The sequence below is a fragment of the Macaca mulatta genome, chromosome 2, assembly GCF_049350105.2.
Source record: "Macaca mulatta isolate MMU2019108-1 chromosome 2, T2T-MMU8v2.0, whole genome shotgun sequence".
Lineage (NCBI taxonomy): Eukaryota > Metazoa > Chordata > Mammalia > Primates > Cercopithecidae > Macaca > Macaca mulatta.
The window spans coordinates 23,410,567-23,435,972 of NC_133407.1; the positions used below are offsets into that span (position 1 = coordinate 23,410,567).

The following is a 25,406-nucleotide window of genomic DNA, read 5'->3' on the forward strand; positions in this document are numbered from 1 at the left end:
GTATTTTTGGAATTTTCTACAATGTTTATATACTATTTTTGTAATTGGAGATTTTTTCAAAAATGTAAACTTCTTTGGAAATCTGCCTGATGATAGGGTAAGAGAGAGAAAGATGTGTGCATGTGTGTGTGCATGTGTGTGTACATATGCATATGCACATATACACTCAGAGTCAGGAGAGTAAAATGTCAAAGGTGACTGACATAGGAGTAGGAGTTCTAGAAGTTGAAACTCCTGGATTTGCCCAAATTGCCTTTATTCCTAAGTAATGTTTAGGTAAGAATAGGGAACAGATTATTAACTCAAATGACCTGTTACTCTTGATTTTCAAGTATTAAAAACAGAAAAATATTTATGGATAATAAATTTGATAGTAACATGTGCTCTCCTGAATTTTAACTCAGTCCATAATCTTTACTGATGAGTATAGACACTGACATTCTAGTCACCCAATTCAAGTCATCAAAATAAACAACCTTTTATGAAAATGAAAACTGAATATTACATTGGAGAAATGGAAAGCACGTTTTATCAAAGGCAATTTGTTTATGATCTGACAGCCTTGAAAAATACAAGGAAATTATTTGTCTCTCACATTAAAATGAAAGGGCAGCAGCTTCTTTAGACACCACAGTAATAAGGGAATCTTGGGGTATTTAGAAAAAAAATCTGTTTATTCTACATGCTGAATATTCTATCTAAATTCATCTTCTTTGCATTTGCTGAAATAAAATTGCACATTTCTGCACTAGTTAAAGAAAGCAATACCACTTTCTTTAAAAATATATTCATTTTTGGTAAAAGAGAGTCATCCACAGAAAGCAATACCACTTTCTTTAAAAATATATTCATTCTTGGTAAAAGAGAGTCATCCACAGAACAACCACAAAGGTCATCAAAGTGTTAAAATCACAAGATACACCAGGTAACAGTGGCTTCCTTCTCCATCAGAATCAGAGCCAATGGCCACCATTGCCTTCCTTCTATGCGTGAGCCCTCTGACATCATTCTTCATGTGTGTGACCCATAACCTGGGTTAGTGTAGAGCATTTGCATTCCAGATTCTCAGATATGGTACAAAGTGTCATCCAACTACACATTTATTTGAAGGACTTTTAGTCTCTGCTCTCTGTGATAAGAAAAAGAGTCATGAATTCTGTTCATACTTTGGGTGGAACAATCGTATCTTTATCTTGGTTAGCGTTTTTAAATGATCACATATATAGCAACAGAAGACTTTACTAGAATATGTGGCACATCTAGCGAAAACACTTCTACAGTGCTTGAATCAGTATCACACTATCAGAACTATAGTCACTGCTGCTTGTATACTTCAAAGATTCATTTATTCTATTAAAAAAGTTTAAAATTATCCTCTACCAAAACATCTTCAGATTTTTCAATGCACTGTCTAGAGGAAAAGCAGAGTTAGTAACCTGATAGTTTTTAACACTAATATTTCAGAGAGCTTGAGTTTTACTAAAGTGATATAGTGATATTTCTTCCTACTTGATATAGGAAGAAATGATATACAAAACAGGAGAATCTCAGGTTGTTTGCAAGGAGTTTTAATAACTAAGGTAATAACGATTTTTTAAAAAATTCCACAATATTGTAGAAGTGACCCCAAAAACTGAAAAAACAAATGAAGTTCTAGAGTAGGGTTTCAAAGGAAGCAGACTTAACCAATCTAAAAGTCCCGAGGTGTGCCAGGTAATAGTGACTTCCTTCTCCATCAGGATCAGAGCTAATAGCCATCATTGCCTTACTCCTCTGCATGAGCTCTCTGACATCATTCTCCGTGTGCGTGGCCCACATAAGCTGGGTTAGTGTAGGGCATTTGCATCCCAGATTCTTTGCTTTCTTCCTGTTCAACTAAATGAACCTCATGGATTATGACATTTGATCACTACCCTTTGTATCTAACAGCATCAATGAGTAGAACGCTTCTGAGGCCTGGGAAAGCTGACCCATATGGGATTAGTCTGGAATTCAGATTGTGGGGCTCTGAGTCTAGTGGAATAGAGAGACACAGAGCTCTGTTATTTTCTAGCTACATGGTCTCAGAACGTTAGTTTCCTAAAAACATAGTTTGAAAAAACCGCACTTCCTTCTAGTATTATTAACTCCCTGTTTTCCCTACCTACATTTCACAATAGCACTAGGTGAAGTTGACCCCTTTCATGGATGTTTTTTCCACCCTCTTGGGATAATTAGCTACATGAACCATAAATGTCTCTTGGTAATACTGTAAGAAAGTTTCAGTGAGCACTAAGCAGGAGTTCTTTTTTGGATAACTTACAACTGTATGTGAAAAAGACATTTAAAAATGCTATTTTTGATTGCTGATGTCATGGACATTGGCAAGAATATTGAAGCTGTATATCAAAAAGATATTTTGGGGATAAATCAGCATAAGAATAAAATAGAGTGATCATAAAATTGAGAGATCTCTTTTGTATCAAAGTATATTTATGAGATAATATTTCAACTGAAATGGAGAAAAAATGGAAATCTATTGCCATTATATTACTATTTTGTTGAGATGGCAATCTTATAATGAAATCTAAAATTCCAGTTCTCATATCCTAAAGTGGATGCCTGCTTGCTTTAATCTTGGTTATCAGTATATCACTAAAGCAATCATCAAAATTAGCTTTGGCGTTTTTACAATAAGGCAAGCTAGGTTCTATCTACCCACTGCCCCGCATCTTCCTTAACTTTTGTAATCCCTTCTCTGTCTCTATGGCTGCCCTGAGAATAAAAGTTCAAAAATATTCAACTGCAATCAGAAATGAAGAGATCATTTGAATCTGGCATTTGGTAAAGTCTTCCCTGAGTCTTGGTAAGTCACAAAGTCCTGCTTAATTCTGTCTGGCTCTCCTAAGCCACAACTTCTGAGACTCTTAGTGATATGGAGTAAGAGGAGCTAACAGTGCTTTTCTTATCTCGAAACTGAGTCTGAAAATATAACCCGTGGTAACCCTGTGCAAGACCCTAACATCCCAAGGTCTGTTTCCTCATTTTTAACAAAAAATAAAAATACAAATTATCTCAAACTACAAGGCCTACAGACCCCTTTGAACCTCAAGATTTTATGACTGTGGTAGTCTTTAAGTTGTTTCTTAAACTTTAGTTAGTCAGATTCCACCGGCATACATTTTGCCCTGTTGGAAGCATTTTTCACGCACATTTATTTCATGTTTTTTTGTTTTTTACTATATGTGCATTTAAAAATTGACAAATTATGACACTGCCATAAATACTAAATTGGCTTCACTTACTTTAAATAGAAGGTAGCCCATAAAAAGAAATAGGATGGAAAGCAAACAATGTAATTGAGTTCAAGTTAGATGGCGCGGCTTGAGGAAAGCTCTGGGTCTCAAATCTGATCTCTCTCAGTTACAAAGAGATACAGAAGACATAACACCTTCAAACCACTTTTCTTATCAAGAGAATCAGAAGTTTTAAAGCAGAATTGAGAGGGGAATAAAATAATTTCCTCAAAATGCAATTTGTATGATTTAAATCATTGCAGGTACCACCATTGGTATAGATTCTATTATATTTGCCGGGAAAACTTCTGTGGCTATTCAAAAGGTAGTGTTACATCTTTAGTCACAACTCCAGACAACTGAAGCACTGATACCCTTTATTATTCCTTGTCTCTAAGAAGCATCTCAGAAGTTGTCCTAAGTTACACAGTTCTCATCTGAAAAGTCAAAAGAGAGTTTCACCAACTCTGAGTTGTATGACTCAAGTTTCATCATTCCTAGTTTTGAACATGTGCATTAAAAAAAAAAACCCTTTGAGACATGATTCACATACTCTAAAATTCACCTATTTAAAATGTACAATTGAATGATTCCCATATATTCACAGAATTTTGCAACTATCACAATGGTCTAATTTGATAACATTTTTATTTTCCCCAAAAAGCAATCCTACACTTATTAGCAATAACTCCCCATCTCACCTCTACTGGCCCCAAACATAGGCAACCAATAAGCTACTTTCTGTCCCTAAACATTTGCATATTCCGGACATTTCTTGTAGATGTGGAATCAGACAATATGTGTTCTTTTGCACTGGCTTCTTTCACTTAGCATAGTGTTCTCAAGGTTTATCCAGGTTATAGCACGTATCAATACTTATATTTCATTATGTTGACATATCATGATTTCAGCAGGCTTTTATTTTCTGTTATAATGCACAGTGAGCATTTTCAACATGTATCATGTGAACTTAAGTCATCTTGTAGAATATTTTCTGAGAAGTGAGACAATTGGGTTACAGAATGTCTGTAATTAAAATTTTAATAGATATTGGCCAATTTTATGCTAGAAAAAGTTATTTCATGCTATAGTCCCACCTACAAGGAATAAGAGTAGAGATTTCCTATAGCTTTGCCATTGCTGGCTGTTATCAAGGCTACATTTTGTCAATAAAAGGCAAAACACAAAATACAGCTTTTATATGTATTTAAATATTAGTGTGCTTGAACACTTTTTTCATTTTCTTCATTGGCCATTGCTATCTCTTCTGAGAATATCCAGTTCATGTAATCTATTTTCCCACCGAATTATTTATATTATTTTAATGGATTTATTGATATAAACACATTCCATTTTCATTTACAAAAATGCTTTAGCTTCATTTACCTTTTGCCATAAAGATATTTTATACTTCTATATTCTTGTTTCCCATCATTGATTCTTGATTCTACTATTATTTTCTCAAGTTGAAAACCACTTTTATTCTATATTAAATTTCAATATTTAGAGTTTTTCCAGATGTGCTGTTCTATTGATTTCACTCTTTACTCTTATGCCAGTGCCAAACTGTTTTAATTACTTAAACTTTAGTAGAGTATATGCTGTGTTATTAAGTTGGGTAAGTTCTTTTTTCAAAAATTCATATACTTATTCTAAGAAATGAACATTAACTTGAATCACTTTTTCCCTCTAAATTGTAAACCATCGTCATTATTAATACTTAACTAGTATAAAACACCTTTCTCTCCAAAATATAAAATTTAGTGGATCAATATATTGGTATTAAACTGCAACAATAAATTAGAATTATTCCAGCTTACATTTAAGTTTAGATAAAAGCGGCTAGCTCTGAATAAAAAGCAACAGCAAAACAAAATACCAAGAAAGCTGTCTGTGTTCAAATCTTAAAGTACTCAACGGAATGTATAACTACACCAAGCAGAGAAGAAAACAAAGTTACAAAATCATAAAAAATACATTAAGTTCAAAATCAATTAGAGAAAAGCAATTAAGTTATTTGGAACTGCTATAGATTGAACTTACCCAGTAGATACACTGGAAGATTAAATAAAAATATGATTATAATAAGAGAAATTTATAGTTAAGCCGCATCACATCAATTCCTTATTTTCTCCTAGTACACTTGGATATGTTTACCTTTGCTATTATTTGTATGTACATATTTATCTTTCCCCCAAAATATAATGAAGGAAATGATGAATAAATGAAATTTTATTTTCACTGTAATTAGATTTTCCCTCTAAAAAGTCTTCTATCTTTTTTGAAATCACTATGAAATAAACTATAATGTTTCCCTTATTGCAAAAGTTCCAGGCCAAGTATGTTAATCCTTTCTCAGGAAATCTCAGGACCATTCTGGTAATAGTTATGTCTACACAACCTTTGCCAACAGTTTGAAACACGACTTTTAAGGGGATCCATATGATGTACGTCTTTGACTTGTTGAGACACAGTAAATTTGGCCACTTCTTCCTTATTCAAATGCTTCATCTATGTGAGTACATAAATTCTGCTTTTACCCCATCCCAAAAGAAAGAGAATTTTCTTACCTACTAACAGATAAATTACATAAATTATTTCATTTAATCTTCAAAACAACCCTGCAATCTGGGTATCAGTACTCACACTCTGCTCATGAAGCCTGCGAGTCTACCTACCTTCACCAAGGTCATGGCTAACACTGGAAACTCAAATCCAGTTCCTGCCATCTACATCTATGATAAACACTGTATTTCTCCTTCAGCTTCATTGTTTTCTAAATCAACTTAATTTTTTTCCTTCTGTATTTCAAGAATTAGCAAACTACAATCTGCAGGACAAATGTTGCCTGCTGTTAGTGGAATGTAGTCACACCACTTGTTTACATATTGACCAGAGCTGTTTTTGCAACCCAACAGCAGGGTTGAGTATGTGACAGAAGCTGTAGGGTCCACAAAGCCTAAGTATTCACTATCTAGCCCCCTATAGTTTGCAACCCTCTGCTGTATACCATCCAAGTGTTAGAGAGAAAATAAGACATTGTGTCTCTACAAAATATACATAAAAGAACAATTTGTAGAACCATTTTTATGTATGATTCCACTTTTTGAAAAAATAAAAATAATGGTTTTTATGTGTATATAATAAGTACTTTCAAAATTCATATGCCAAACTGCAGTTATATATGAAGTGCTAGATTATGGAGAACTTCCATGTTTTTCAAAATATTTGTTCGAATGTATTTACTTTTTCTTTCATTACTTACCAGGTATGGGTCTCAGGGAAAGTTACTTCATCTCCGCAGTACTCTGTTTTATCTGTAAAATAAGTGGCTGGATAAGACAGTCTTCCAAATCCTGTTCAATTCTAACATTCTATCACTGTATTTAACACTGCTACCCAATTTTCTTATATAATTTAATTTTGATAACTATTTTAATAGGGAAAGATATTTGCCAGGGATCCCAAACTTAAGATTTTCCATTTACCATTTCTAGTAGAATGTCATTTTCACCGACAACTCACTTCTTTTCAGATTCTGTCAAGGTAAACTCTTTCAAGAGAAAAGTCACAGGCATTCTAAGGTACAACCATATTTACCAACCTAAGAATATATTTCTCATCAGAGATTACAGCAAACTCTGATTTGTGGGGGACAAAGAATTCTCTGCCCTGATTTTGCTTGCTTTTATTTAAATAGGAGCTTTTGTTGTTCCCATTCTATTACTTGTATTCTCTTGTAATTTGTTGATTTGCTTCTGTAAACAGCATCACCTTGAACTTTGTCTCCACAATGCTCATATCCTAGAAGCTCCCATTTCCTCTAAATTTGATTTTGTTTCTAGTTTTATTTTTAAAGCAGCATTACAAATCTTAAAGCATCATTAAATATGTATTCTAATTTCACATGAAATATAAAGTACAGAACATGGTTTTTTAGTCATTTTATGACTACTAAAATGACAAAAGTTAAAAATCAAAACAAGTACCTAGTAAAAGTGAGGTATGGTGAGAGTGGACATGTCTCCAGCTAGTGGAAGTCTGTATCAGTATGGTTTTTTTTTTCAGGGGATATTTTTCATCACATATCCAAAGACTCAGGAGTTTAACCAAGCAATTTTACTTTTAGGAATGTGCCCTGAGGAAATAATTAAAAGCAAGGAAAGAGATAGACATCCAAGTATTTATAAAAATGAAAAACTGAAAACAAATGTACATAAATAGTGCCTTAGGTTAACTCACTGAGATGCAACAATGTAATTAAATACTATGCGGCCACTAAAATTATATTATAAAAAATGTAAAATATTATGGGAAAAGTCTCGTTCCAAAATGTGGAAAATGGTTGTAAAATAATGTGTATAGTTAGATTTCTTGTACTAATGCACATGTATAAATATTTATGCATGTGTTAGAAAGTGACTGGGATACTGGCCAAGACGTTAATACTGGTTATCTCTTGGTGGTAGAATTATGGGTAAAAATTTCTTTGGAGTTTTTTTGTAACTTTCAAGTTTTCTACATTGATTGCATATTTTATTACCATAAGAATTATTTAGAAGCTATAAATTACAAATATAAAAATTTTCAAATGTCTAGATTATATTCACTCATAGGGACCTATCAAACCTAGATAGAACCAATCATTTTACTAATTCAAAAATCATGTCATTTTAATGGAATCCAACAAATTTTTGATCAATTGCATAACCAATTGGTTGGTTTTTGTTTATATAGGAGAAAATTAAATTAGTAATAATGAACAATAAAGAAAATAATACAATAAGATCATCTACCCCACTCATGCCCCTCTTATTCTTATCTTAGGACACTGGGTGTTTTTAATTTCAAAGATTTTACTTTAATAAGTTGTAGTAACTGTACTTATTTGCTTTTTACTTGGTATTGGATATGCCCATCAAAGCTTCATGAAGGCATGGATTATATCTTACTGGTTGATTTAGTACAGATTTCACATTTGTTCAATGGGCAGAGATAAAAGAACATAACTGTGTAAGCTTTATACAATCTGAAAACCGAAAGTCATTACATTGGTCAGTTCCTTTAACCTATAAAGACCCATGGTTGGCAAAATGTTCCCTGAATTTCACCACTTGGAGTTTATACAACCCAACCACACAAAAGCAAAGCATACTATATCAACATCCCGGATATTTATGAAAATCAAGACCATTAATCTTTATGACTGAGGGAAAGTTAACCTTCTTTACCTATACTGCCATTATTTAATTTTATGCCTTTAAAAGATTACATCTGATAAATCAGCCATAATCACAACTTTGAACTCCAAATATAATTAACCAAATGGCAACCCAGTGCCATTTAGGTGAAAGTTAATGGACAGTAAGTTTATGCTCTAAAGTCAATTTTTATAACCTAAGCAAAGTGGAAGTGCAGTACATAATTCAATATTCATTTGGGCAGTATCAGGAGGGGAATAGTTTAATTCAGGATAAAGAATCAAATATAATGATAATTGTTCAGAAGTATATCTTTGTATCACAATTCTATATACATCATTTTTATTTAAGTAATAATTCAATCTCTTTAAGAGCTCTTTTAGAGGACTTTATAGGTCAAGTTCTAAATACACTTTCGATGGTTAAAAAATTCAATTTATTTTAAAATGATAGTTTAGCTTTCTCAATCATTTGGAATAGTCCTTTTCTAGTAAGTCTGAATGAATAAGGACTCATCATATTCTTAAAATAAAAAAGCAAGCATGAGTATAAATCAAAAGCCAAGAAACTGAAACAAAAGAAGTCCTCTTCATTTTTCCTTTGAAGCTGTTTTCATCCCATAGGGTCCACAAATGAGTAAGCCTTTCCTATGCCAAGTCTTTCAAAGCAAAAATTGGAAGTGGAAAGTTACTCAATTAGCTGGCAAATTCAGTCAGTGAGGCGAGCCAACCTAGATTAATTGAGGCTTTATTTTTGTATCTATTTTTGCTTATGATTTTCCTAAGAGATTAGAATTTAAAATTCAGTCTCAAGGACAAGTATTTTGTTTTGAATTTTAAGTGTGGAGAAATGGCCAGAATACTGAAACCCAACTCTCCTTCTCAAACATAATTTGAAAAATTATGGAGATAATGACAGGTCCCTTAATGATGGAGCATCTTACGTTAAAGTCATAATGGGAACACAAGAATGCTTATTGCAAAAGAATCCTAAGATTCTATTCCTGACTGGCTTATGACTGCCAGCAAGGGCTGGTTTGTGGGTTCAATGCAATAAGCATGGAAGATTCAGCAGAAGTACTTGTACTCTTTAAATAAAACAGTGGGACCATTTAGGCTCAGCCCATAAGCTTCAAGACTGAAAGCTAAGACTTTGAGTAATCTACCCGATTATGGATGATGAATCATGGCAGAAATTCCAAGGTACATGGGAAACATACTGGGGAGTGCCATCATGAAATACAACTTCTGAACATCTAACAGTGAAGGCTCATACACTAACCATATGGTTTACTTCAAGGTTTAGTCATTAGTGCTACAGTCAATCAATTTACACAGACTTTAGGGGAACACTCATCGTTAAAGAATTTTTTCTCTAATGATTCTAAGGAGGGGCAAAGGAAGAATTGTAGCAAGATAGTAGTTTGTCTTTAAGAGACAACATTATATTTTGCTGAATAATTAAAAGAATTCTATCCTCTCAAAATGCTGATGGCAAAACTCTCAAACAAAATAAGGGTTGAATTCTCTTATCATATATACAAGTATGTATATCATATGATACATTGAGATACATACAAGTATATAAATTGGATATGTATTGGATATATACTAAAGATTTCATTATAATGAAACTGCTACTAAGAGGATCTATTGCTCTGGGACAGAGTCCCAACTTTTAAACATGTGGCAAGAATCCAGTCGATTTAAGCACTCTTCTCCTTTTATATTTGCTTTCCGTATTCTAGAAAGTTTTCTGTAATTGTCCAAAACAATATTTATGCACATATTAAGGTCATTTGTTTTAGACAGTCAGTGATGCAAATTGATAGGCTACTGGGCAAATTATGTTCACAAAATATACTTTTGAGCCAGTATTCCTTAAGATTGAATTTTATTGCTTTTAGATGGGAATCTCTCTGGCTTTCCAGAAGCTTTTCTCTCCCCTGCTGCGCTACACCCAGCCATTTGGAAGCTGTCTCTCACTGAGGTTATCTGCTTGGCCTCTGAAGGCAGCTGAGATGGCTACCCTGATCCTGATTTGTTTTCCTAATTTAGGCTGCCTAGTATGTGTTGATTCTCTTTGACCAGCCTGTTACCAGCAGGAAATAGATCTCTTGACCCCCTGAAACCTCTCCCTGCACATTGGGCTCTGAAACAAGACGACACTAAGAGTTGGGCATGTTTCCCAGCAGGGTAATAGTGAGTTCTTTACTGTTGGGACAGATTGGTTAGATTAAACGTTGTTCCCACAGCATTTAACGATAATTATGGAGTATCTAACATGACTGGTGTGGCAGATGCTGTCAGAGCACTGCCCACATGTCCCCAGATCCCTTTACCATCTTAGAACATGCCAACTCCCCATGCACTTTCACTCCCAACAGCCAGCACCTGTAACTCTTTTTGGAGGTTTGCTGCATAGAGGTGGTTTAAATACACCAACTTCTGGTTCCTGGTTGTGATGATTCTGGGGTATGCCCTACCCTAATTCTAGAGCCTCTGAGCAGGATCAAACCAAAGTTACTCTCTATGTAACTTTGCTTGCTGCCATCCCTTTATTGGCCTTGTCTTTCTAGTCCCACTCCTCCCCAAGTCTTCCTAATAGCCTTTCCCCCAATCTTCATCGCAAGATCTATTTTCTGTAGAAATCTACTTAAGAGAGCTAGTTTTCCAAATTTGTAAAGAATAAGGATAATGGGTAGCCAACTCTTCCAGAGACCCTGTAGTTTCCATAAAACAAAGTATTATAACTCAAGTTGGAACTTGTGCAAATTATATGTACCATCTCCCTACATATATTGTACTTTCAATTCTTAAGGGCCCTCAGTGCATAAATCAGTTATACAATGATGCTTGTTGTTGACAGCAGAATTATTCATCAAATACATTCATGGTACTTGGCAGGTACTCCATGAGAAGCCAAATTTGCAATAATATTCAAAAATATCTGCTGCTATCAACAAATTATGGGATACCTCACAAGGTCGGCTTCATCTTCTTTTTTAATTTACCAAATGACAGGATTAATTTACAAATCCAAATACCAAACCGTGATGTGGTCGCACATTTTAAATTTTGAATAATATTTCTGAAACTTTGACTTTTAATTTGTTACTCTTGAGAATTGCTTTTGAGCAAAAGCAGAATGAATAAATGCTAATGATGTATAAGTCCCTGGTTCAGAGACTGGTGTCACAATTTTCTAATACATGAAGTATTTAAAGACTGATGAGACAGTACATTATACCTGCATGGTAATTTAGTTCAGAATTCACAATTATTTTATTTTCAGTATTAATTGCTTTTGTCTCTCAATAAATGACTCTGTAGGAAGTAGAATTCAATTTCATTCATTTTCAATAATCGAGATTGCTTTGAACTAGCTCAATAACTCTCAGCTCCTCTTGGCCTTCAATATATTGCTAGTGGTAGCACATAAATAATCTGGGTTTTCTTTTCAGATTCCAAAGCAGGGCTGTCTGGCCTTTGGCAAAACAGCTAGGTAGACACAGTTTGTGCTCCGGTTTCCACCTCTTTTGCTATGCCCTACTCAGCATCCACAGTTTCCCTGCATCTCAGGTTTCTCCTGCTTCCCCTTTCCTCTCAGGGGCAAGTGCTAGGAAACATTTATATACACACTGATGAGAGTCAGCCTCTCTGACTTCACTCATCCTGTGTCTTCTGTCTGAAGTAGCTTTCTGCCTTCAAATCCAAATATATGAAGTGAGATCATGGTTCACGCCAAACACCACCATCTCCACAGTGCTCCTGCAGACCTCCCTATGTAGAAGAGGGCATTCAGTTCCCTCAGGACTTCTCTGTATCTCTCCTATGCCTCTTCATCTCCTTACACTGAATTAGAGGCATTCACACGCCTCCCCCAACTAGTACACAATCAATTTCTTAAGGTTGTGAATCACAAGCCATTCATCTATTTATTTCACGTAGTGCTTAGCCAAGTTTCCTGTCAAAAAACATCGGAACGAAAAACCAGTGGATGAATTAATGTATGCACATTTGGTTTAAAAGAGGCTTGTCTATGAGTCTACATTTTAGTCACATAAAACTACTTCTTTCAAAACAAGTCTCACTAACTCACCTCAGAGTCTTTGTTTACTCATAGGTTTTAGCTTTGATCAAGCTGTGCTGGAACTGTGTCCACACGGACTCCCCCCCCAACCCCCATGAAACCAAGAACTCCTCAAGTGCAAGGACAATGACCTGCACCAGGCCCAGGGTAGGAGAACAAGCCATTTCTGTAGACTGAATGGGATTACAATGCCCTGTGATTTCATATGTTCCTTTCCAAAGACACATTTCAAAAGATGAGTACGGGCAGGACACTTCATGGACCACTGCATTTGAGCTCACATTCTTAGGTCAGTAAGGAAGAGACATGGTAGCCTTCCTCATAAACCCTAACCTTGCTCCAGTTCCATAACTGATTCGGGTACTCTACAGAAACTTAAATTTTTTTCACCTAACATTCAAAGCAAAGTGATTTCCAAAATCACTAACCTACCAGAACTCTATCAACAGTTATGGAACACATGGGCTATTATTTATTGGCCTGAGTATTCTTTGTATTTGTTTGCAAGTCACTTTCAAAAGTGTTGTAACTCTTTTCCTCCCCAGCCTACAGATGCCTAGAGGAAAGGACATCTGACTTTTTCAAACCACGGTTCCGGCTGGAATGGCAATGCAAACTTTGCATTTGTGTCTTAGGAACTGCTGCCAAGGATTCAATTCAGTTCAACTCAGTAAACATCTACTATGGACCTGCTAAGCAAAGGAAACTGCTTTTGGAATAAGGAGGTGTCAGATATAAATGGAACCCAATTCTTACCCCTAGGAAAGCTTGCAGTCTTGTGAGAGAAAAAGACAGGTAAGTGACTATTGTGAGATACAAGGCAAAGGCTGGATGTTGTAGCAGATTTTCTTAAGAATAAGTTGTTTAATGTGATTGCATGAAGGGATAAAGTTAATTATCACCATCAAACCTTGTCATAAGTCACACTCACATGTAGTCCAGGGGTGCTGCTATTTACTAGGTTAATTACGTGGCTTCAATTGCTTAAAATCTATAATCTCTCCCCTTAGCCTACTCCACTTCTTTTCCCCTTAAGGATACTTTCCAGTTTTCAATGTTTCAATTAATTTTCCATGTTTCACTCTGAACTCACATCCCACCTAAACTGGAATGCTCCAAACTATAAACATGCTTTAAAAGTTGTGTCCAGGCAACCTAGAGGAAGGATGATCTCATTGCTTCTGCCAAATTGTCTTCTTTCTCGGCATCTCACAATCTAGAATCTTTTTTTTTTCTTCTATGACTGTTTTACCTCTCATGTGGGACCCCACTTTTACTACTCCTGGCTCCTCTTCTCTTGTCACACCCAAGAAGTCACATACATATTTCTAAATGGAGAACACAAAACTACCTCTGGTGTAAGGGAAGAATGCTTTAGGATAAAGATAAGAGAATATAATTGTTAAATTGCAATCTACTTTACTATTTTCACCTGAAGAACTACCTGCAGGAGCTAACCTTCAGGAAAATACTTTCAATTATAATCTAACCAACTTTTCTGTGCTGCTATGTGGTTCTACATCTGGTCCACCTAAAAGAGTTAAGACATTTCCTACCCTATTTTAGTTTTTTTGATACATTTGAAATGTAACAGCAAAATATATCTACTTACATTTAAATTTTAAATGAAGAAAAATAATTTTTAGTATAGTATGCCCCAAATATTGCATGGGATATACTTACACTAAAATGTATTTTTAAAAATATACAATTCAAATTTACTTTGGTATCCTGTATTTTTATTTGTTAACGCTAGCAATTGTACTTCTCTGTATCTCAAAATTGAGTTTCAATGAATCTGTAATAGAATTTGGGAGGCAGTTAGGTGTGATGGTCAAGAGTAGAGGCTTGGGAATCATATACACAATGGGATACATCCTCGCTGTCACATATTGTGATAATAAGGGCTTTAAACCAATATTCTTATGCTCTTCTCCTCAGGATGGATATAAGATACATTCCACCTCCTCTGTCCAGTTTAAGTTAGGTGTAGGCCAATTAGCTTTGGCCAGTGAAATGGGTATGGGGAGCTCTTTCTGTTTTCTTCCCTTAGTGCTCACAAAATCATATACTGAGATGGAGCCTCCATTAGCCTGGGTCCCTGAGTATCCACAATAAACAAAACATACTGTGCCTGTAACATGAGTGTCAAATATATTTGGGAGGTAGAGAGAGGGTTAAATTAGAGAAATTGGTAGGATAACATAGCTTTTGTGGGAAAGTCTTTTCACACAGAATCCATTTCTCACCATTTTTGTACCCGTTTCTTTCACAGTCCATTTAAGATGCTACCTCCCTTCAAGCATAGAAGTAGTTTCTCATCTGCATAAATTCTTAACTAGGCTATGTTCTCTCCTCTATCATACCCCTTTCTCTCTGCGCTTATGATAGCTTATCTTGCATTATTTTGTTTATACGCTTGTCTCATGTTCTTTTCTGAACTGTAACTTTCTTGACGTATCTATCATCTAACGGCTCACTGTTCCTAGTGAATAATAGTGTCTTTAAAAATATTGATTAAATTGAATGTGTAGTCTTATTTTTATACAGGTAGGTAACAAAACTCTATTAACAATAAAACGTTTTTCTTTACTAATTCAAATATATACTGCTTGATCTTTGCAAATAGTCTTATTCTCCTCTATTTTTATGCACATAGGATTCAAAGAGGCTGGATTCTACTTTGGTTTTTAGGCATAAAGCATCTTTAGACAGTTCTTTGAAAGTACTTACAAGCTTCTTCTTTCTTTCCTTATAACCCTCAGGTCAGGGTCTATCTTAATACTGGAAACACTCCCTTTCTCCTACAATAACAAATATAATATTCACAACAATTACACGTTTCTATTCCTCCCCCATACATGTATGTATTTTATCTGTGTCTTCATATCCTTGACAGGTGATTTAAACTCTGCTTTATCTCAACACCTGCTTTTCCTCTGTGATCATCAGACGCTTTTCACTTACAATTCTACTCCTTCCTTTTCTGTGGCTTCACACAGGAAGCCCTATTCTAACTTGCGTTAAACATGGCATATCAAAGACACACATTTATCTCTACCTCCTCCCAAAAGCCATAAATCCACAAAGTTAAAGAGAAGGAGAGATGAGAGAACAGTAAATGAATGACGTCAAATTTTTAGAAGCTGGAAAGCATATGGGAGACTTGGCACACCAGAAAGAATTAAAACATTAAACTCTGTTGAGTTGAAGAGGAGTGGATGGTCAACAAGAAGTTCATTTACATGACAGAAATAAATGTCTTCCTAGTACATGGCATTTTCATATATAAGAAATATTTGCATACTCATAAGTGTTGAATATTGATTAAATAATTATGATATAACTGTATTGGAGAACGGGGGAGGAAGAATGAGCACACAAATGCGACATGAAAGAGTTAAATCTTTTTCTATAATTGGATGCCAGCAAATGATTAAAATGAATTTTTTAAAGTGTAACAAGGAATTTAGAAATATTGGAATGAAATACAAGACACTTGCTGAAAAGCTGAAAATGGTTGCCTCAGGCGAGTAGGAATCAGTGGTGGAAAAGGGTGGAGTAGTGCTAAAAGGCTTATAGAACTATTTGACTTCTTAAACTGAATACACATAATACTTTTTCTCTAAAACCAAATCACTTCACTTGTGTGTAAAAAGATGAGAGTTATTATTTTTTCTAACCATGACCTTTTGAGAAGTAAAGATTTAATTAGAAGTATTATGGTTCTTATCTTAGGGATTGATCCTTGTGTAAAATACAGACCATTTCGTGATGACTTTGGTCATAAGGTGATGCAGTGTGTGTTATCTGCCTGAAAGCAGCTCACCTTGACATAGTAAATGTACCTTCTAGACTCTTTTCCACAGCCACAGCCTGGGAGTCAAGGAGAAGCAGAGATTTCTAGGTTTTACTGTTGCAGAGTCATTTCAATATACAGTCATCTGTGTTGCCACACAAAACTCCAAGCCTAGAAACTTGTCACACTCATACAAACTTGGGATACGCTTTTCCACGTCTCCAAAATACCCTTCCTCACCCACCTAGAAAACTCAGCCTTTAGAATCCAGATTAAATACCCTTTCCTTCTATGAAACTTTTCTTCCCCAAATAGTTAATAGTGTCCACTTCCTATGTGTAATATTGCTCACCACATCACTAACAACAAATTACCTGTCTACATGTCTTTCCCTTTACTAGACTTTGAGGTCCATGAGAGAACTATATTTTGCTTTTTATTCACAATGCCAAAAATACATATCAAACAAATAAACAGTTTCAGTAAACTGGGCAGTTTCAAGTAATTAACTGAAATGTTGATGAAATTTGCAGGGAATCATCCATAGTTAACACATCAGTTTGGATTAGTTGTATCTTCACACAAATGTGAAGATGCTGAGCTGAAATAATGTCCTTAATTTTTTAATTTTATTTTTGCATGTTGTATTCTCTTTATATAGTTATTTAGAAGTCTGACACCAATAGGATGCTTTAATTTTTAACACTACATAAAAAGCATGTGGTATAGACATACACATCTACAGAGGTAAAATACTCAAAGTGTGCATTCCTGCCTTTATGAATCTCACAACCTGTTCCAGAAAGTCTCCCACCTTTTTTATGACAAGAACCTCAACTGGAAAAACAATAGTCAAAGTGATGTAAATAAGCAAGGATAATTTGCCAGGTCAAAGTATACATATTCGACCATAATCAATGCTGATCCCTAGAACCCTAAATCGATACTTGGCAAACTTTTGACAATTCTGAGTCAAGTCACATGAATGCTAGAGTCTGTAGTAGTAGAAGACAAATTTCTCCAGATTGGGCAGAGGGACCTGTTTCTTGATGAGCTTCAGCCTGCTCTTTGAAGCCCGTTTCTTGATGAGATTATTTCCTTTCTCCCAGTTCCTTAGTTCTTCCACAAGCATCCCTAAAATGTCTCACTGCTTCTGTTGAGATTCTTCGACCTAGCCTAATCCACAAAACTTCTCCAAACCAGCTGAAAACTATGGCTCATCTTTCTGTATCAGGGGCAATTATATAATTTACTGAAATAAAATTAAAAGTGGTCTTCATTTCTTTCTCTGCAGAAATGCCATTTTTAAACCCCTAAAATTACAGAAGTATGGCCAGATGAACCACAATAATCAGATAAACACCAAAGAAATCTGAAAGTAAGTGCTTTTGGCCAGAGAAACCACTAATTTTCTGCCATCACAAAAATTAATCAGCATACACAGAATGTCCCAGAAATGTAGACACAATTATAAATATTTTTAGAAAACAACTTGAGTGAAGATGTATAAGCAAACCTGTATAATGAAATAAGCCCTGGACAGAAATAATACACTCCTTCAAAACAGGACATTTTGCATTTATTGACATGTATTCATAGAGGAAAGTTGTGTGTACTTAATTGAGGAATCATATATTGGATGGGGGTCAGGAGAGTGCTTTATACAAAACATCAATCAAGGCATAGCTATTTAGATCAACCAAGTAGGAAATCCAGATTGGTAACTTAGATGACCCAAATCACCAAGTTAACCATTTTTCAATCCAGTGCTTTCCACTGAGTAGATAATATTTATACTAAATGAAGAGATGAAATGAGTGATTATCCTGTGTGTTAGTCTGTTCTCAAACTGCTAATAAAGACATACCTGAGAATGGGTAATTTATATAAAAAAGAGGTTTAATGAACTCACAGTTCAACATGGCTGGAGAGGCCTCACCATTATGGCGGAAGGCAAAAGAGAAGCAAAGGCACGTCTTACATGATGGCAGGTGAGAGAGCGTGTACAGGGGAACTCCCATTTATGAAACCATCAGATCTTATGAGACTTATTCACTACCATAAGAACAGTGTAGAAGAAACAACCCTCATGATTCAATTATCTCCACCTTGTCCTGCCCTTTACAGGTGGGGATTATTACAATTCAAGTTGAGATTTGGGTGGGGACACAGTCAAACCATATCATCCCGCTGCTCTATACAAGCAAAACCACCTGCATAATTCAGGTGAGAAATGCAAACAGACAGTATGGTACAGTGGGAAGAGTAGGTGTTGGAATTCAAAGGACTTAGGTTCAAATTCATTAAGCCTCTCTGTTTACTTATTTGCAAAAACAGGGAAAACAAAAGACCTACTATATTGAGTGAGAGAGAGCACTTAGCATCGGCTAAACAGTGGTGATTACTCCAAAATATGCTACTGCCCTTCATTTCCCCATGTACACAACGGCCTCTAGTTACTATGAAACACTGTGTTCCTTGACATTTGCTATGACATCCAATATAATAGATGTAGAGTCTGAGTGAATCCTTTAAAAACTCCTTTTCTTTTTCACAGGTTTCTTTTACATAAACATTTTTTTAAATGAATCCCCCAGCTTTTCCTTATGGATTGTGCCCCTGACCTAATTACATAAGTACCTGATGGGCTGGAACGCTTCCAAAAGGGCCTCTTAGGAAAAACAATCTGAAGGGTTTTCTTCTCCTTCTTTTGTAATTACATAATTACTCAGCTGACTAATATGAGTCACCATGTGCCATTCTAATCTCCCAGGCACAAAATAGTTTTATTATTTTCCTTGGAACTACCTAATTACCCAATGGATAGCAATAACTCCTGGGCTCTTTTCTGTAAGTAATCTTTAAAGCTCAAGACAAATTCCTCCAGAAGTCTTTGCAAATGGAGGAGAATTTAGAATAATACCATCATTTGCCACATGAGACACTGGAGCTCTTAGTGACAAGGGTGGTCCAATGATACACCACAAATAAATTCAGAGAAAAATTTAAGACTCTGGGCACAGGATAAAATATTGAGGCACATTCTCCCTGCTGTGTTCTAGGAAATAAGTGTTCCTGAGCCAAAACAGCAGTGGCTGAATGCACATCTCATCTCTTAAAAAACTAGCAAGCACTCCCGATATATGTGTATTAACTTATAAGTTATATGCACCTAATATAGTTTCATATATTAACTATTAGCCAAGCTTATTATTTTAATAAAATCCACATACTAATATAAATTATCAATTATAGGACAGGCATGGTGGCTCATGCCTGTAATGCCAGCACTTTGGGGGGCCGAGGTGGGAGGATCACTTGAGGACAGGAGTTTGAGACCAGCCTGACCAACATGGTGAAACCCCGTCTCTGTCAAAAACTACAAAAATTAGCTGAGCATGGTGGTGTGTGCTTGCAATCCCAGCTACTCAGGGAAGCTGAGGTAGGAGAATCACTTGAACCCAGGAGTAGAGGCTACAATGAGCCAAGATCACACCACTGCATTCCAGCTTGGGTGACAGAGTGACACCCTGTCTCAAAAATAAATAAATTATAATATTTTTCATACCCCAATAGAAGCCTAGGATATCTCGTCTTAAAGAGTGCTGCCTTCCAGAATATCAAAGTCTTCATTAGATCTTAAAATTGCTCTATGAATGACCTATAGTTTCTCAGTCTCTATTCACTTAGGGAATAACTTAGGAGACTGACTATTTTGATCCTTTTCTGCAGTTTTTCAAAGGCATATGCAAGAAAATTACACAAGTCTTTGAGCACATCAGTCTACCCCAGCATATTTTCTAGGGGGTGCTCAGGCCAACAAGCTTAGCAGTTTTTTCTCCATGCCTTTCTTGACCTCATTTTCTTTCCCTAATTTCCCATTCGACCCCAGAAATGGTGGGTTTGCAAAAGCCTCCTTCTGATCTAGGACCAAAAGAGCTGGGCAGACTACATGATTTCCAAAGCCAACATATTGGCCTACGCCCTGGGTATGACAGATTTCTTATAAAAAGAAACATATTTATCCAAGCCATTGAACAGCCAGGTCTAATGAATATTAAATCTGATCAAGCCATTTTCCTATGTGTAATAAAATACCAAGTCATGTTGTAATTTAACTGTATTTAGAACTGTCCTCCTTAGTTTATATTCATTAAAACATTTTAAGAAAAAGGCTACATTAAATTTTACTTTGGAACTAATAAAAATATTAAACCTTAAGAAGTTCTGAAGCTTTGCTAAGGCAGCTGAACTTAATATGCTTGTAATTTCCCGAAGTAAGAGATTCAATTCCATAACAATGAATTTTGTATTCCACAGACTCATAGCTCACATTTTTTAAAAGGTTCATGAGGCATTAGAAAATATAAATCTGAAAAAAAAAAAAAAAAACTGTTCAGTCATGTCTGATTGTTCTGGTACATAAACCAACTCATACACTATAGTAGAAGTAGCAACACTGAAGTCGTTTTGACAGTTGAACACAAACAGAGGCCCCAAACAATGAACACACAGAAACAGGACACTCCTCTGGAGGGAGCGAGCTCTGGCTTTGAATGTCAGGAAGGGAGCCAACAGGCTGTCCGTTTACTTAAACTTCTCAGATACAGTTACCTCGCTTTCTCTCTTGGAAGGGCCTCCTGATAAACCTCCCTCCTGTCCCACTGCAGACCCCCAATCTTCCTCAACTCTGTTAATTAGGGGAGAGAAAAAAGGGAGAGGGAAACCAGAAAGCTCACTGACCTATCTATAAATGCACAACATTTCACTCTCTCCTCCAGGCTCAGAGGTTTAAGACTCCCCTTTCTCCATCAAACACCCAGAAAAGTTGCTTTTGCCAGAAGGCACTGTACTTTTGCTATTCCAGCTTTTAGACCAGTCATTTCCTAGAAACAGACGTGACATCTTCCTCTCCTCTCAAACCTCCTGGTGCCACTAAACTCACCAAACTAAACTTTTTAGGTTTTCGAAATTTCTCTTTCAGAAGTCATTGGTCATAGTCCATTCCTCCAAGTAGAACAAAAAAATGCCGGGAGGACTTTGATTATAAGGTTCATGACTCCCCCCTTCAAACTATTAACTGTCAGATAAAAATAGGGCATTCACTGAGAACAATGGAGATTAACAGAGAGAGACAGGACTGCTGTCTGGGGGGAAAGAATGGTTCAAAGATTCCAGGACTGGTCTTCTATAGTCAGTTGGCTATTGTATCCTGTAGGTCCTAATGTTGCTAGGAAGAAGTTCTATTTGATTGTGGCATCTTTCAGTAATATTAGAAAGATACTTATTTGAATTAGCTATTCATTCCATCTACAAAAAGTTGAGTATCTTCCATTTTCCAGACAGTATTTGCAGGGTACAAGACAGACACATTCATTTACTTCCCTAGAAATATTTCAAGTATTTATTATAAGCCAGGCATGTGCTGGCCATGTACCACGACTCCTAACACATGGAACCTTGAACACCAATCCCAGGCTCTGATTACTGTAACAAGGTCTGATAGGTGAGAACTCAAGGATTTGTTTTTCAGCCCTGTAATATACAAAAATAGACATCCTCCTTTCCTTCCTTTCTTCCTCTTATCAATTTAACACATATTGATGAAGGGTCTGGATACATTTGGTAGAGTGCTAGGCGCTGAAGACACAGCAGTAGGCAAACTCAAATACAGTTCCTGCCTGTCATTTTAAAAAGTTGACACAAGGCCAATTTCTCATGTTTTGCCCAGCTGGGGAATAAGATATTAATGTCAGAATCACACATACATCAAATGTTGCAGCTGTCATTAGTCCTTGAAGGTGAGAAAGGAAAATGTGAGGTATTTAACAGAATTTTGTTCAAAAAAGAGGGAAGGGTCTATTAAAGAATTTATTAAAAGGGCTTTGCTGTTTAAAATTCTTCCCTCAACTTGTTTACCTTCTGTTGACTCATTTTCATTTATTTTGAAGGATTTCATTGGACTGAAACTCTAATTTAAAAAAAAAAAAAATGAGAAAACCTGAGAGGTCTGCAGAGCGTCAGTCCGCCAGTCAGGAGGCCTTGCACTCCATATCCACATACACATGCTTTCTATTAAAACCACTGAGAGGTACTTCTGAATAGCATCAACCACACATTTCCTCAATGAGCCACAAAATAAAGTGCTATTAATTCTCACCAATATTCCTGAAATGATTGCTTTTTATTGCATATGTCTAACCTCCTACCATGGTCCTGAAATTTTCTATCCTTTTCTGACCTATGGGTGACTTCTGCATCTCAGGGAGCATACTGAGTGGTCATGTAAATGCTTAAGGGTTATAAAGTCTAATATGCTACTCAGATAAGAATTATCCTGATATAATTATAAATAGTATCCTTTAAAAAAAATCCTGTAACGCCTCCTTTACCTTTTCTGTCCCTGAACTCCATGGGAGGAATAAGCTTTCTTTCTAGAGAAAAACATTCTTTCTTTTTAAATCTATTAATACATCAGTCCAAATTTTTCCTTTTTAAAATTCCAAGTCCTGTTGAAAGAGGTTTTTTAAAAAAAAAAAATTAAAAAAAAAAAACCCCACACATTACACTTCACATCCCCTCTGACCATTCTCAGGTTACAAGCCTCTGAAGTGTGCTTGGCCTGTTGCCAGTGTATTTATTACTATTAATAAATGAGTCACTGGTGTAAGAATGCAAATTTTATGTGGCCCATGTATAAATGAGCCTGTTAAGAATGGCCAGATACACATTTTATGTGACTGCTAAATAATTATGTCATAGAAATACAGCTTGTGAATTCAACATTAAAAAAGAAATGGATTCCAATAATGTTAGAATGAGTATTTGTCAAAACATGGTTTTGATGAGTTGTGACTATCAAAAAAAAAAAAAAAGATGAAAGAGAAAGTGATCAGGTTCTAGGGAGAGCAACATGGAAGCTTAAGCTTACTACAAGAGCCTCTGATACAATGTCCTTGGTCGCTCCCCTGCCTCACGCCATTATATCATGAGGGCACATCCAATTCACAAAACTGCTCCTATGCTTTCAGCATTTTCATCTGTGAAGACAATTACTGGATGAGGGATATCTGAAGCTTTGTACAGAGCCACAAAACCCCGACATCAGAACTGAGAAAATTATAAAAGCAGAGAGTAGGAAAGTGGTTGTCAGGGGATGGGGGGGGGGGCGGGTAGAAGAAATGGGGATATATTGGTCAAGGGGTACAAAGTTTCAGTTATGAAAGATAAGTTCAATTTAAAAGAATTGAAAAACTTATCACAGATAATAGGAACTTGGAAGTGAACAGACAGGATCTTGGAGCTCACATTCACATTGACATGGACATTCAATAACTATACAGTGGATTACATCGTTATAAGTGTGTTAAGTATTATTCAGTGCTCATCAAGTGGCACAAACCAGAGCTCACCAAGGTGACATTTCCATATTAAGCTGTCCTATCCCATCAGAAGCCTGGATGTTAATTTAATGTCATATCTCTAATCTGAAGATGAACCGACAGCTTCAGATAACAAGGAAAGACTCAGATCAGCTGGCTGAAGAGGAAGTCATGAGCAGACACTGAGGTATTCTGCAGAGCAAAGGACTGCAGAACCAAAACATTACTGGGTGTTAAAACACTTGGAGCATTCTGGAACATTTTAATGAGACAATAGTCTTGGCTCTGGACACAGCTTCAGAACTTAATTTACATTCCTAATGCCTTGAATAACAGCACTAAAATAAACACTGTGCTTTCATATCTGTTTGATTAGTAGACCTGTTGATGAACAAGTAGAGTTTGGGAGAGTTTGTTCAGCCATACAAAATTTTAAAAATAGTAAAAAGTGCTACTGTTTAAAATCAGTTTGGAAATAAACAACTAGATACCCAGCTTTTTTAGAAAAATGGGAAGGTCTGATAATATTTCCATATCAGCATCAGTCAGCAGGAGCACAGTGGCATCTGGCTTTCAAGATGGGGATGTGCTGCCTGTGTTACCACAGTCCCTTCCATTCCTGATGTTGTTACACCTGGGGCCAGGGGAGCTTCTCTCATTGACTGTTCACACCCTGCCCTGTGGGGGACAGCTGATTTGTGGTATCAAGCTTTAACTGCAACATCAATTCAGACAATCCTTCCTATTCAGTATTTTACATTCTCATGTTCCATGGATGCTACATTACCACATCCACTTAACTTAAATTTAATTCTGAATCTCCAATTCCATTCTCAATTATCTATATATTTATGCATTCAATAATTTTTTTATTATTTTATACTAGTTGGCGTTGGGGAGGAAAAATAAATATATAAGGCACAATCTGTGTTCTTAAGAACTCCAGAATCTAAGAGAGGAATTTAGAGCTGGGAAGAGCAGTGATTAAAAAAAAAAAAAAAAAAACTTAGCTGGAGAACTATGTGTTATCTCATCAATTTTGATCTATTGATCTATGTATTGTAGAAGGACATGGCAAGACCTTTTTTTTTTTCCAAATGTCCTCTCTCTCAACTATGTTCTCTAATGTCTTCCTCTATCTCCTTCCACTAAAGATGTCGGACCAGTTATTGCAGTTAGGGGAAAAGACAGAATATTTATTTGAAAGTCAGATCTAGGGACTTTGTTCTATGAACTTTCCAAGTGAAAATTCCTAAAGATGGATTTGAATATTTAAATATTAAATGGCAACCTTAAAAAAACTTGTGAAGCATGTGTATCAGTAGAAAAATTAATCCAACATAGAACATTAGTGCTGGAAAAGACACTTCTTTTTACAAGTAGGAAATTTAGGGTGGTAAGTGACATCTCCCAGGCCTTGGAAACAGTAAGTGATAGCCAGAACATAATCTCAGGTTTAAGCATCTCCAGATACTTTTGTTATTAAATACCGAATGGCAATAAAGACCATATGATAATCCTACTGCCCACCATTTTAAGTTGTAAGGAGAAAGCAAAATTTAAAATAAAAATTTTAATCATTCCATACATTCAGTAGATACTTATGAAGTGCTTTCTTTATGGCAGACACTGTGCTGGATTTCTGTTGACACAGCAT

The 25,406-nt window shown here is 35.8% G+C and overlaps 1 protein-coding gene across 1 annotated transcript in view; it reads right to left on the reverse strand.

Annotated features, from left to right (window-relative positions):
• Positions 1–25,406, reverse strand: part of RARB (retinoic acid receptor beta) — a 772,903-nt gene that overhangs the window by 532,537 nt on the left and 214,960 nt on the right. The window contains exon 3 of the mRNA XM_028843631.2: positions 6,541–6,592. The gene's annotated coding sequence lies outside the window, so the exon portion shown is untranslated. The remainder of the gene's footprint in view (positions 1–6,540; positions 6,593–25,406) is intronic.